At 33.9% G+C, this 13320-nt stretch overlaps 1 long non-coding RNA gene across 5 annotated transcripts in view; it reads left to right on the forward strand.

Moving 5' to 3' along the window:
- The first annotated feature begins 3033 nt into the window (after positions 1-3033).
- LOC128664226 (uncharacterized) overlaps positions 3034-13320 on the forward strand; it is a 203423-nt gene continuing 193136 nt past the window's right edge. For 4 of the 5 annotated variants that reach the window (XR_008402938.1, XR_008402935.1, XR_008402934.1 and 1 more), the window contains exon 1: positions 3034-3487. This is a non-coding gene — a long non-coding RNA (uncharacterized LOC128664226). The remainder of the gene's footprint in view (positions 3488-13320) is intronic. The other variant, XR_008402936.1, reaches the window with a different exon arrangement.

The raw sequence follows: 13320 nt of genomic DNA on the forward strand, positions 1-13320 counted from the left end.
TGTATTATCTTTGTTGCATATGTGTTCTGCAATGAATTGGTTTTGCAGGCTCGTATAGCAATAAAAGGTTTGAAGAACAAGTTTTATTTATGCATACTGTATACAAACCGTTGCAGTCTTTCTTTGCATGCAAATATTTTTAAATGGGCTTTCTTATTTCAAACAGAATAAGGTTTCGAGGGACGTTTAAAAAAAAAATGCACTGGGTAACAGCAACGTGACTTTTGGCATGATTCCTAGGGTTTGCTTGAGGTTATTGCAGGGGGAGGGAGTGCAGCCAAAGCTGTGTTATGATTTCTGCACTAGAGAGAAGAGAAAATGGAGGACAGACGTTTTCCTCAGTCAGAACATGGGGAATCTTCTGCAGAATCGCGTACCATTTGTGGCCTGTATTTGAAGCCTGATTTTTTTTTCCTTTTTCTTTTTTTCAGCGAGCACTCTCAATCAAACTGCAATCATAGCAGCTGTTTTTTTCTTTTTTTTTCTTTCCAGCCCAGCAGTTGAGCTCTATCGCCCAAGTGCGTATCAGCTTTTGACACTCTGCCAAGATATAGTTAGAATTGACCAAGCAGCCACAGCTCAGTTTTTGCAGATGGTTTGCAGTGAAGGCAAGGGAGTTATTTGAAGAGAAGAGCGCGGGAGGAAAGAAAAGCTTAAAGGGACATTCCGGTCAAATTTTAAATGCACATAGATTAATTACATCTTTCAATAGAAACATATTCACAATATACATTTTTTGGTAAAAATGCTTCTAGTAAAAGTTATCACTGTCTTAGCATTAACATTTTTCTCTGCACGTGCATGTGAAGCATAGCTAGATATTCTCTATACAACAGCATTTAAAATACCGCAGCTGCTTCGAGCACCAGTGGGGCTTGTATCATGTTAGCAATTAACAAATTGAGTCATTACCAGATGGTACAATCACCTTAGGCTCTCTGAGCAAGTTATGTGTTTAAGATGCTGGTGCACAGAGCATACTTAAATACACTTTTGAAACAGCTATAGCCTTTATTAGAAGCATTTTTGTTAATACATAATTGCAAAAATGCTTCTAGTCAAAACTGAAATGCATCCATAAGGATTTTAATTTTGGCTGGAATGTCCCTTTAAGGGCACCTACAGTTTGATTGCATGAGAATGCCCCTGCAAAAATGGGGAGAACGCCCCTACAAAATGGGGAGAGGCGCAAAAAAATGTATACTGATATTTTTCCATGTGACAAAATACTTTCACTTATTTAACTATGTGATTGTTTTCAACCTGTTTAGAGCTAACTAATAATTACAAAAATAGAACATCTTCAGTCAACAGCCTGCTCACTACTATGTTTTCTAAACCTTTGGCAATGTAGGAGTTAAGATAGGGCAGTGCCACTGCCTTTCCTGGCATACCGAGCCAATACCGTATGAGCGATTGCCACACACTCGCAGCTATGGCTGGCAATTATTGGAGATAATAAAAACAGGAGCTGCCAAGGTCTACTGAGACAAAAATGATAGATATGTTTTATTTATTACATTTTCATCAAATCCGAAATGTGCGTTTGTATTTGATTCATGTTGTATGAAAGTTCTTTGTTATATTTTTACAATTAGTGTTACAGTGTAAGATTCTCATTTCCTTAATACTGTTCATGTTTATAGTTGCATACAAATACTGTTCTAAATAAATATAATATATATATATACAGTCAATAGGCTTAAAATACAGTATTCCTTATAAGAAAATACTTTAACTATTTGGCTGGCATATGGGGCCTGTGATTGGCTGCACCTGACACACCCTTTTCAACCTCTTGGCCTCCAGAGAGAGCTGCAATGCAATGCCATGCAAACACTTACATTTCATTATTAAAAAATAAAACCAGCCAAAATAATTCTGCTAGTGTAATATCTCAATTTTCTATATTTTTTCTGCTCCTGGAAAACAAAATAAATGACTAATTCTGTTTGATAATTTCCTAATAAATATAAAATGAGTACCCCCAATGTGAAAGCTGTTTGTTGGATAGGACTAATTGTGGACTACTGTAATGTTGATGCTTGCTGTATGTGTTTGTGTGAGGAAACGTATGATAAAAACTAGCTTGCTCACGCAGGGCAGTGCCTCTGTTTCATCATCAGCACTAGCTGCTCTCCGTTTCGCTAGCAGAAGTACGCCTCCTCTTTCTGAGGCAGACTGCTGCAGTCTCTCACAAGGGGGAGATGGAAGTCTGCAAAAGAGGCTCTTGCTGGTGGTTACATTCCTATTGCAAGGGCCTCCCCTTCAGATAGCTTGTGCCAGGCTACAACTTTTTCTATTGCAGCAAATAGGGCAATTTTTGTCCTTGTTTTTATTTAACCCTCTTTTTTTCCATGGACTGTTTTTTTTTTTTTTGTTTCTCTCTGTCTTTTACTGCTTCAATTTGTAGCAAGGTTTATACTCCCAATATTTTCTTGTATCAGTTTTATTTTAAACATATATTTTTTTTTCTTTCATTTTAACGATCTGCCAGACTATGCCAATTTCTCTGCCATTATGGATGCTAGACGTTTTTTTCTTTCTTTGCGACTAGTGACGCATTTTGCCCGCCGAGTAAACGAAACCGCCCTTTTACGCTTTTTTATTAACTACGCTGCACCTCCGCCTTTACTAAGAAGGATGGATCGTTTTATTTCTTTTTTAATCTGTCAGTGGTTACAATGGGAATACTGCATTTTTTAATCATTGCTTTTTTTCTCTTTTTCTCTCTCTTTCTCTCTCTCTTTTCGGATAGGGAGGGAAATGCATGTACGTAGACATACACTCCCTGGGACAGGTGCCAGCTTCAAGACAAAAGACATAAAATAGGCGGCAAGGATAGAAAATGCCAGTAAACAAAAATAAAAAAAATAATCATAGACAAAATCTTTGTGAATCGGAGACAAAAACAATGTAGCTGCCAAGGTGCCAGGTATCATTTTTAAGTTTTTGATCACTTTTTGTTTTATTTTTCTAGTCTATGCAGGCATTTGAGAGCGTGAGATTGTATGTTAAAGGGGGGCGGGGGGCTTTTTTTTCCTACTGAATTATTCATAATGTAACTACTGAAGTAAGACCATTAGCATGCACCAGATATGCTGTTTGTCTGTTTGCTAACATTCCTCATTCAAGACTTGTTAACTGCCAGACCAGCTTAACACGCTCCCCTCTCACTCTATCTCCCTCCCTGTCTCTCTTTCCTGCTTTTAATGCCACCCCTCTCAGCCGTCTGTCGTTGCTGGGTGCTGGTAGCCAAAGGGTAGTGGTGGCAGGGGGAATGCACGCTGTCGATGGTCTGGAGCTAGTTGCTAGGTAAGGACCGCCTTCAGCTGTAACAGGCCTGCAAGCACTTGCACAACCAAAGAGACAGTGTACTGAATCTGTTCTTGTCTGCTTTCCGCAGGAGGCAGCTGAACTGCAAGGTGAATACTTTCTTTTTTGTCTCTTCGTCCCTGGTTCCAAGGCTGATCCCACCCTCCATGTGGTAAGGTTCTTTATCCTATTAGATGCTTTGTGGATTTTTATTTATTACTGACTTTAAAAGATAGAAAGAGTTTAGGTTAGAATGCTAATTGTGTTTCACATACTCTTTCTTTACCTTGATATTTTTTTTTCAAATGTATTTACATCCCCAAGCAGATTATAAACAATTCTTATAAAATAAGAGCTTGCTAAGTTGTTTTTTATTTGCTTAAATTATATACAAATATTTCTCACAACCCTACAATACCTAATTTTCTGTATGAGGGCCATATTTATTTTAGATATTGCTTTAAATATTTTGTGTTCTGATATTTTATGTATTTTCTATTAAACAATCTTTATTTAAGTGGCACTTCTCTTGTTAATTAAAGCATGCTTTTTGTGTTTTGGTGTAATATTTTTGACTAATTAAATGTGCACTTGTGGTCAGAAAGTAGGAATCTATATAGTGTGGGACTAAATAAGACTGCAATTTTGTATCAAATATATATTATTTGATTTACATTAACCTGTCAATCAATGCTAAAAATTAGGGGTATTTTGAAATTGCGCCGTACAGTAGTGAATTGGCGGGATAATCTAAATTGTATATTTTGACCTTGATGTTTTTTAATTCAGGCTTAGTTTTTCTGGCTTAAAAAAGTACATTTTAAGCATGATATAAATATGAATTATTTTATTTGAATATACTAATACTTTTATATATTTGATGTATATAATGTTCAAACTTTATAGTATCAAATTGCAGGGTTCATTTATCTATGTAATAAAAGTGGAAAAGAAATAAAGCAAAACATGACATTTTTCTATTAAACATAGCATCTTCTTTGCTCCCGTATGGATTGAAATTTAAACAGAATGTCAGTAATTCTTGCTTTTTGATTTAATTATATATTCTCTTCTCAAACTACAAACTGATACCCCTGGTATTTATTAAAGGGTATGTGTGTGTATGTATGTATCTATATACAGTATATATATATATATATATATATATATATATATATGTATATATACACAAACATACACACATACATGTAAATTCCCATATATAGAAATTAAATACATTTTATACACATATACAAGTGTGTGCATGTATTTGTGTGTATATGTATGTGTGTGTATATATATATATATATATATATATATATATATATATATATATATATGAAATGTGCTAATAATCACACTTAAAAGCACAAACACATGCACACACATATATGTATATATATATATATATATACACACACACAAATATAAATAAATATATATATATATATATATATATATATATATACACACACGCAAACACATACATATTGAACATTTTCAAGGTTTACTTCAAGGTGTACTTTAATTTTTGTATATCGTAAAAAATAAAATAAAGACTTATAGGTTCAATTAAAGTAAAATTATCCATTAAAAAAAATTGAATTTCGCACATAGATCCTTTTTTTTTTACAGAATATATGTTCGGCAGTCAGAGCTGTCATTTTGTCATTTATTTGTATTTGTGAGAGTTGCAATCATTAAATTGAACCACAACACAAATGCCTGACCGTTGGTAGCTACTTTAATACTTGTTGCAGATGAAATAAAAAATCTAAATGAACTTTAGTAAGAAAGAGCTGTGAACCGTTTAAATTCTGATTTAGTGGGCAAAATGTGTTAACTAATAAAAAAAAATACCCCTGAGGATTTTGGGGCCTTATCTGAAAACAAATCCTTTTAAGTGATCTTGATCAAACATCGATTCTATTGTTACCACTCTCATACATCCTTCCAAACACATAAAATGTATATATTTATTTTTATTTATATTAGTCTTTCTTATATATTTATTTGATAAAATGTACAAATATGAGAAAGCAAATCTCTTTTGTTCTGTCATTGAAGTGGTTGTCTTTAATAAATTATGTGTTGGGCAGTAGGCAATCATTTTCATCATTTTAACTGATTTAGAAAATCTAAATTTAAAATAAAGAATTAGAAAACTCATCATTCCAAAGTTACATTTTTTTATAGTATTTTTTTTGCAAAACATGGCATAGTAGTTTGCGCACTTAGCATGCAAATTATATGTTCACGTATTTTTTTTTAACAGCTGTTGGGTTACTAGTTACAGTTCCACGTTTTCATTAAACCCATGTACTGTTCTGTTTGAGTGAATATTTTAAACGAAGAGCAATGCAGTTTAAATTCCTACCAGGTATAGCCCTTTATATAATAAGCCAGTTCCTTAACTAAATATCCCGTTTTGATTTTATCCTTCGCTGAAATGTAAAAATAATTTATATAAATTTAAAAAAATAAAATTAGATCATTATTTTTTTATTTTTATATTTGCTTAAAACAGTTCCATTATGTTAAAAAAATATATATATTTATTTAAAAAGTGTTACATTAATGAAAACTAAAATGAAAGGGTAATAACCCCTATCATTTCCCTTACCAAAAAACGTATTATTGTCCCAAATTCTAGTACGTCAGCAAACCGAAATAGACCAATATACTATATCCTAAGACATATGGAAAATCAGCAAATGATATCTGTGCAACAGTATATTCATCTGAATTGTTTGAAACATGGTGGCACTGCTTAACTAGAGTCTTACATTAAATTATTTTAATGTTTTCTTGTAAACCGTATTGTGTCTATATTGTTTTCTGTTCATTCTATATACCTATAAATTCACATTTAACCCTTCTTTTGCCACCAATATCCAACACGATTAAAAAAAAAACGTAAAATTTGAATGCAAAAAAAGGGCATTTGTGGCCATTTGGTAAGAGTAAGCATTTGGGTGTGTCCCGAATACAACTATGAGGCTAGAATAACTGGGTATTTCAAATGTATTTTCTCTTTTGATAAATTTTACTTAAAATATGTAAGAAACTTCCACATAACCCTTTCCCGGTCAGAGCTAGCAGAAATGCAGCACCTTGCTCTGTATTGCTATTCCCTCTGATGGGGAAAGGGTTAAGGTTCTCCATTAAATCTGTCAGTAGGAGCCATGATGTTTTTCAAAATGTAACGCTTTAATAAAACGCCTATGTCATGGATGCGGCCATTTTCTTTTCAGACTTGTTCTTTTAATGTGTAGTTTTCACTATTCCAGATAAAGTATAATTTTCTTGCTCACTTATGTGTATTTCATTAAACCGCAAGTATCGCTCTGTTGTGTTTTCTTACTTTTGTAATATTTTTACAATACTGTCAATACAAAAGTGCTTTTTCGTTATGATTTTTCTGTGGATAATGTGAGGGCATTCAGTAAATCATAGTTTGCACAATTCTGCATGAATTGCATTAGTTTTGTATTATTACACCATGAAGGCAAGCAGTGCAACAGAGCCTAGGTCCAGCTATTAGGTTACATATGTCAAGTAGCATGTCTTTAAACAGTGCAATTTCTTATTTTACTGCTGTTGTTGATCGAAAGCATTTTGTATGGATTCACCAAAATTATTAGACTTCCCATCAGTAGTGCACTGCAGTTATACTGACTACTTATTACCCGTTGTTTGTTGTGTGAATAGTACACTACAGACCATACCAGAGTATTTCAGATTTCTGCTCGCAACAGAGCTTACAGTCTAATTAACGTTTATCATATAATGTGCCTAATAATCTTGGTTTGCCCTAGAAGGATGGATATATATACCCATTTTTTGGATAATAAGCTTGTTGGATAAGGTTTAATATTACACTGGGATCGAAAATCACATAATTGCTTAGTATTGCATGTAATACACTGATAGTAACCATAGTAATAATAATGAGAAAAGATTGTAGTTTATACTAATAGAAGCTAGATTGTAGGAACCTTTCTTACATACAGTCCGCCATATTGTATTTGACATATTTGTAATTTCAGCTGTTACTGCATCAAACATTCAATGCTAAAACTGAACACACATGGATTTATCATATATACATCATTTTCAAATATTCATACATATGTTTGTATGAAATGCACTTCACAAGTTACATAACCATTTAATTTACAATAGCGCCAAACCTAAAAATAAGTGACTTTATTGTTAATGGGGTTTTTTTTCCTGTAGTGACTTAAATCATTAACAAATAATAATGATTGACCAATTCTTAACCCTAAAAGAACATATTACAGGCCCATGAGTTATAGAAGGTATCTTCAGTTGACACTTGAAATGTTTTATTATATTGCACCCATTAAAGTGTTAAGGATGAGTCATAACATGACTAAAATAAAAATTAAAAAAAAGATGTTTTTTATTTCAAGGTAAAATGATGTTGGTAGAAAAATATTATAAACACGTTTTTTTAATTAGGAAAAGGCAAGCAAAAAGCTGGTCTTATCAGTTTGTCAGTTCGATTGATACTGGTAAGGATTGCAAAATGTTATTGGCTTCAGAATAATAAAATATCTTGAATGGCCAGTTTTGTGCATAGTCCCTTTTAGCATAAAACACCTTATGAGAATAATTTGATTAATAATACATATATATGTATGGTGAATAAATTCCTAATCTAGTGAAACCATTAAAAGGCCAAATTGTTGTGCTTTTGACGCCTGGTCACTGCCGAGAGTGTGACAAGACAGTTCTTTTCGGATAAAGTTCACTCAGCAATGCATTTTTACTCACATGTTTTATTATAAACAGTATAAGCTTTGTGCTTAAGCGGAATCATAAAATATTATCCTTTTATGGCTTGTTCATTTTTAGAAAAGGCTGTACTATGAAAATACAAACATTGCCATTTATGTGACCTTGTACAATATCGTAGAGCTCTTATTTTTATGCTCAGCCGTTACAATTAGAAAGTATACTCTTCGGCATATTGCAGCTGTAAATGATCATTTGCAAGTCATAGAGTAATGACAATTTATTTGGAGACAATAAGACATTAATTAATGATTGCAGCACAACACACCTGCAAATGACTTTTCTAGACAAAATAAATTTAAATCAATAAATGATTAGTAGTGTGGCACCTTAGACTGCCAAGCTGAGTGCCCATTTTATATTACTTTATTTTAATGCATTGTGGGCTCAAAGACCAAGTCTGCTGAGACGCTGAGCTTGCGAACATTAGCAACTGACGCTGTGCTAATGAGAAATGGAAAGGAAAAAATGTTTTCTTGGCATTGCACCAATACCCGCACCTGACAAACCCTGCACAGAACATGGGCACGTAGAAATAGATGTGGCATACTCTAAGAGCAGCAGGGGGAGGGGGCCAATGTGCTGGCACGTAGGGAGGGTCTTTGGCGCCATTATGAAACCTGCCCACTGCAGCTAGTATCTCTGCATGGTGCCACTGGGTATAATCACAAATCTCTGATTAGCAATGGCTGCAGATATAGCAAACTGCACCTATACCGTGGGTCTCTGCACATTTTAATGCATTTAGAGTATTTTTCTGGAACAGATGTTAGAGCCATGAGAATTGCAGCAGTTATAGTGAGACACACATAAAATAAATAAAGATATCTGCTGTGGTTTGTGTTTTTTCTAATCAGGTAGTGGCAGGATTTGAGTTTTGCCTGCGTTCATTTGTGAGTTTGTTAGTGCGTTGTGCCTGGAAAAGCTCATACAAGCAAATTGGTCCGTTCAGTGCTCTTAAGATTCAAATCTATGGAAGCCAGGGTGCAAGGACAGTCTTAGTTAAGGGTGTAATGCAGAATTAGGGCTGAGAGAGAGGGAAAAAAATGCTCACTGTGACTTTCATTAAAGCATAAGCTATGAATCCTGAAACATTACTACTAATATGCATTGTGCTATTCCCTAAATGTCCCCTCGCAGCATTTTTATGTTACATTGTAACACATTAAAGGGTCATTAAGGGTCCCAGGTATGTTAAAAGTACATTTCAAAAAGGATCCCCCAGAGCAAGAGAGTTTGGTAGACACTGACGTTAATAAACCAAACCTAAATGTGAGAGGAAATCAAATTATGATTAAACAGAATTGTAGAAAATGTTTCTGTACATTTTTCAGAGATATAATATATAAGAATTGTAGTCCAATAACAATCATTAATACCCAAACTAACTATTTTTATAGTATTATTTTAAGAATCAAGAAATAGTTTTAACGTTGCAGTCACAGTGTCTTTGCAAGTAATTTTATTAATAAAAATGCCTGTGATATTCTGATATTTTATACGTCCTTGTGAATTAAGTCAAATTTTGCTGGTTACTGGAAAGGCAGAGAAGTCAGCAGAACCCAGGAACATCCTGAGGCTCCAAGCATTTATTCCAAGATTTGCAAATCTTCAGGTGCTCTTCGGAAAACTTTTAGAAATGTGCATTTCTTTTGGTGAGTTTAGCTTATTCTGCAAAATCTTTAATTAGATCAAAGCCATAAGCAGCGTTTTTCCTCCCAGTTATGTTGTAAATGGTTTGCCGAACCTTTGTCTTTCTTTAAATTAAAATAAAATAGCGAAGATCATTATTATAATAATAATAATAATAATAATAATAAAAAGAGCAATCATTGAACTTTTAGCATTTTTACAGTGGCAGTTTTTTTCTATCCAGGCCTTAAAACTATCTACAAGAAGTAACAGTCAAGAATAAATAATAATTGTATTACAGAGACACTGAAAGGATTTATCTGCATTTTTTTTTCATTTGAAGTTTAACCCCTTGATGGCTGAAATGCAGATCTTTAACTGTTACAAATGAAACATTTAAAAAAAAATATATATATATATATATGTGTGTGTGTGTGTGTGTGTGTTTTACTAAATGGCATTATTAACTCATTGGTTGCCAAAGAGCACTGGTGCTGTCTTTGGTGCACAGAGGGTTAATAAATCAAATGTGATATCAGTGACTGGCAGTTGTCGAGCTTTTCATAAATGCGTAGAGAGAGAAACATCTGTACATGAATGCTGCAAATTTAACTGTGAATTAGTAGAAATACCAAACTATTAGAAAAACATGACTGCACAATTTAAAATATTATATATGTTTTATCTGCTGAGACTGCATTGTTCAGAGCCAGTTGGTTAAGCACTTTAGGGACACGGGTAAATTGAAATATTTTCTAGTAATGGTTTCTTTCAGTGGCTCATTTTGTAAGAATATTTGTAGTGCACCCAGTGTGTATAAGAGAGGCCATAGTTCTTTTTCTGGTGCCAAGGAGTGGCTGCTGTACAGATATTTCATAGTTACCAACAGGGGGCGGGCTAGCACCTAAGTCCAATTATTCCTACAAAGGATTAAATACTGAATACAGCTAGTGCATGACTTTCCTGTGACATCTTCTTCATTATGAAACTGTATTATAAATCAAATTGATTATTATTAGGTGACCTGTGCAATTAGTCAGGCAGTGTCACATTATTACATAGAGTCTCTTTAAAAGATCATGCTATGAAGCAGGATTATCACATGAGATAAATATATGAACACCACATATGGTGCTAATTTATTATGAGCTGCAATGAACTAAATGAGCTGCAATGAACTAAACTTTAGAAGAACAAACCAGCAGTTTGTAAATACTTTTTGAAAGAAAAGTAATATAATTCAACTGTACATATGAGAAACCAAATATATGTTACGTTTTTAAAAAAATATTCTGTCTAGTACCTTATTTTTATGCTGGCATGCTTTAAAATAATAACCCCAATTTCACTCTGTCAGGGAAGCACTTCAGTCATGCTCGCTATTTTGTGCATGCACATTGGTTCCTATGCATGTGCAGCGAGTGCCGGTGAACCTGCATGTGACATTACTGGCATCCCCTGCTTATACTCTGGGACCGAAACAGCATTCACCAAACTTACTGCCAAATGCCCCTCCAATGGAAATTGTTTTCATGGTGGCATTGGGCTATTGAAAGGGGAGGCCATTTTAATTTTATTGGTTAATTTGGTATTGCTGAGCCAATCATATTAATATAAAACTCTATGGCCTGATTTCCGTTGCTGTTGTAAACTGGTGGTGATAACAAGTATCTCCATGCTTGATGTTACCCCCAGTTTACAACAGCAAGGGAAACTAGGTCTCTGTATTTTGGTCTTTATCTGTAACAACAGCAGTTTGAAACTGTTGCATGTTTACACCATTAATGTGCTGTGTGTGTTATATATATATATATATACAGTATATATATATATATATGTGTGTGTGTGTGTTATATATATATATATGTGTGTGTGTGTGTTATATATATATATATATGTATGTGTGTGTGTGTGTGTGTTATATATATATATGTGTGTGTGTGTGTTATATATATAGATATATATGTGTGTGTGTGTGTGTGTGTTATATATATATATATATATATATATATATGTGTGTGTGTGTTATATATATATATATATATGTGTGTGTGTGTGTTATATATATATATATATATATATATATATATATATATATATGTATGTGTGTGTGTGTGTGTGTGTTATATATATATATATGTGTGTGTGTGTGTGTGTGGTCTTATTTTTTTTATCAAAATGAGATCTCTTCCACTTCACTCAAGTCTTGGTGATTCCAAGGGTGCAAGTTGATGGGTATACTCTGTGCATTAACATGGTTACACGCTGAAACTTTCCACAAATCACCCCTCGTGTAAGCACAGAAATTGGTACCGGACTCAAGTAGCCTTTTTAGAACACACATTACATTTGTATTCTAGGCCCGTGGAAGTATCTGCATTAAACTCTATGCCCCCTGGACTCTGTATGAATTAAACCTAATTATGCAGTCTCTCTCTTCAAATAACAGACAGGGGAAGGTGAAGAGTTTGACATAAATATACATTAAACTAAAAAAAAACTTCCAATTATGTCAACTGCAAGAGCACACGAGATTATCTGATAAGGAACTACAAAACAATGATGATTTTGCTAACAATAATGACCATTGCTATTAAAGTAAGTGCGGACATTTTGCTTCTGAAATATATATATATATTTTGCCAGTCAGGTGGCATAATGAAGTAGCCAGGTGGGGGCAGTATAATGCTATATATACACAGTTTAACCTCTTACCTTCCTTCAGAGATGTAGTTACCCTCTGGTGCTTAGGGAACTTGCTCCCCTTAGAGTACTGGAGGATTATTGCAGCTCTAAATGTAGCAGAATATTCTGTAGTGTAACCCCTCCCTTTTATCGTCTCTTGGGCTGTAAGACAAACTTCCATTAATTGTCATAAATAGATAGAAATTTAAGATATAAAATGGTTTATACACTAATTGTTTAAGAAGATACAATACAACATACAGTAATATACAAATAGAATCTTTCTGACTCAAAGCTAATGGTTACCTCATATTGGGTCATTTTAATAAAACTTTTTACAGTCAATTTGAATGTTAAATGAAATATTTGCTGAGAGCCTGATTTGTTGAGTATATTGCGAGTATTTTGAGCCAACGCTCACAACTCAGATCAAACCCCATGCCTATATGACCTCGGCCATTGTCTCTTCTGGTGTAGCTAGAGAGTAATTCAAATATGAAAAGCGTGGAGAAGTGTGAAGAGATGTGACTGACAGGCTTCCCGTATACATTTATTTTACCTGGTAACATACATTTTTGATGCAAAAGTACAATATTGTGTAATGTTTCTCAGGTCCCTTTAACCCCTTTGATATCAGAACTGATTTATATAGCTCTACAGATCTTCAAAATGGCTGCACTGTACTTATAGCCCTTATTCTGAACACACGGCAAATGTATTTATATTTAATAGAGAGAGGGTTGAGGAAGAAAAACCAGAGTAGAGAAGGAGAACTGGTATTTTGCTTCCCTGCTGCAGAAAAAAGAAGAGGGGTCTCAGAGTACAATGCTGAAGGCTGCATTAAACCCATTGACTGCCAGTTGCCCA

Source organism: Bombina bombina, chromosome 6 (genome assembly GCF_027579735.1).
Source record: "Bombina bombina isolate aBomBom1 chromosome 6, aBomBom1.pri, whole genome shotgun sequence".
Taxonomy (NCBI): Eukaryota; Metazoa; Chordata; class Amphibia; order Anura; family Bombinatoridae; genus Bombina; species Bombina bombina.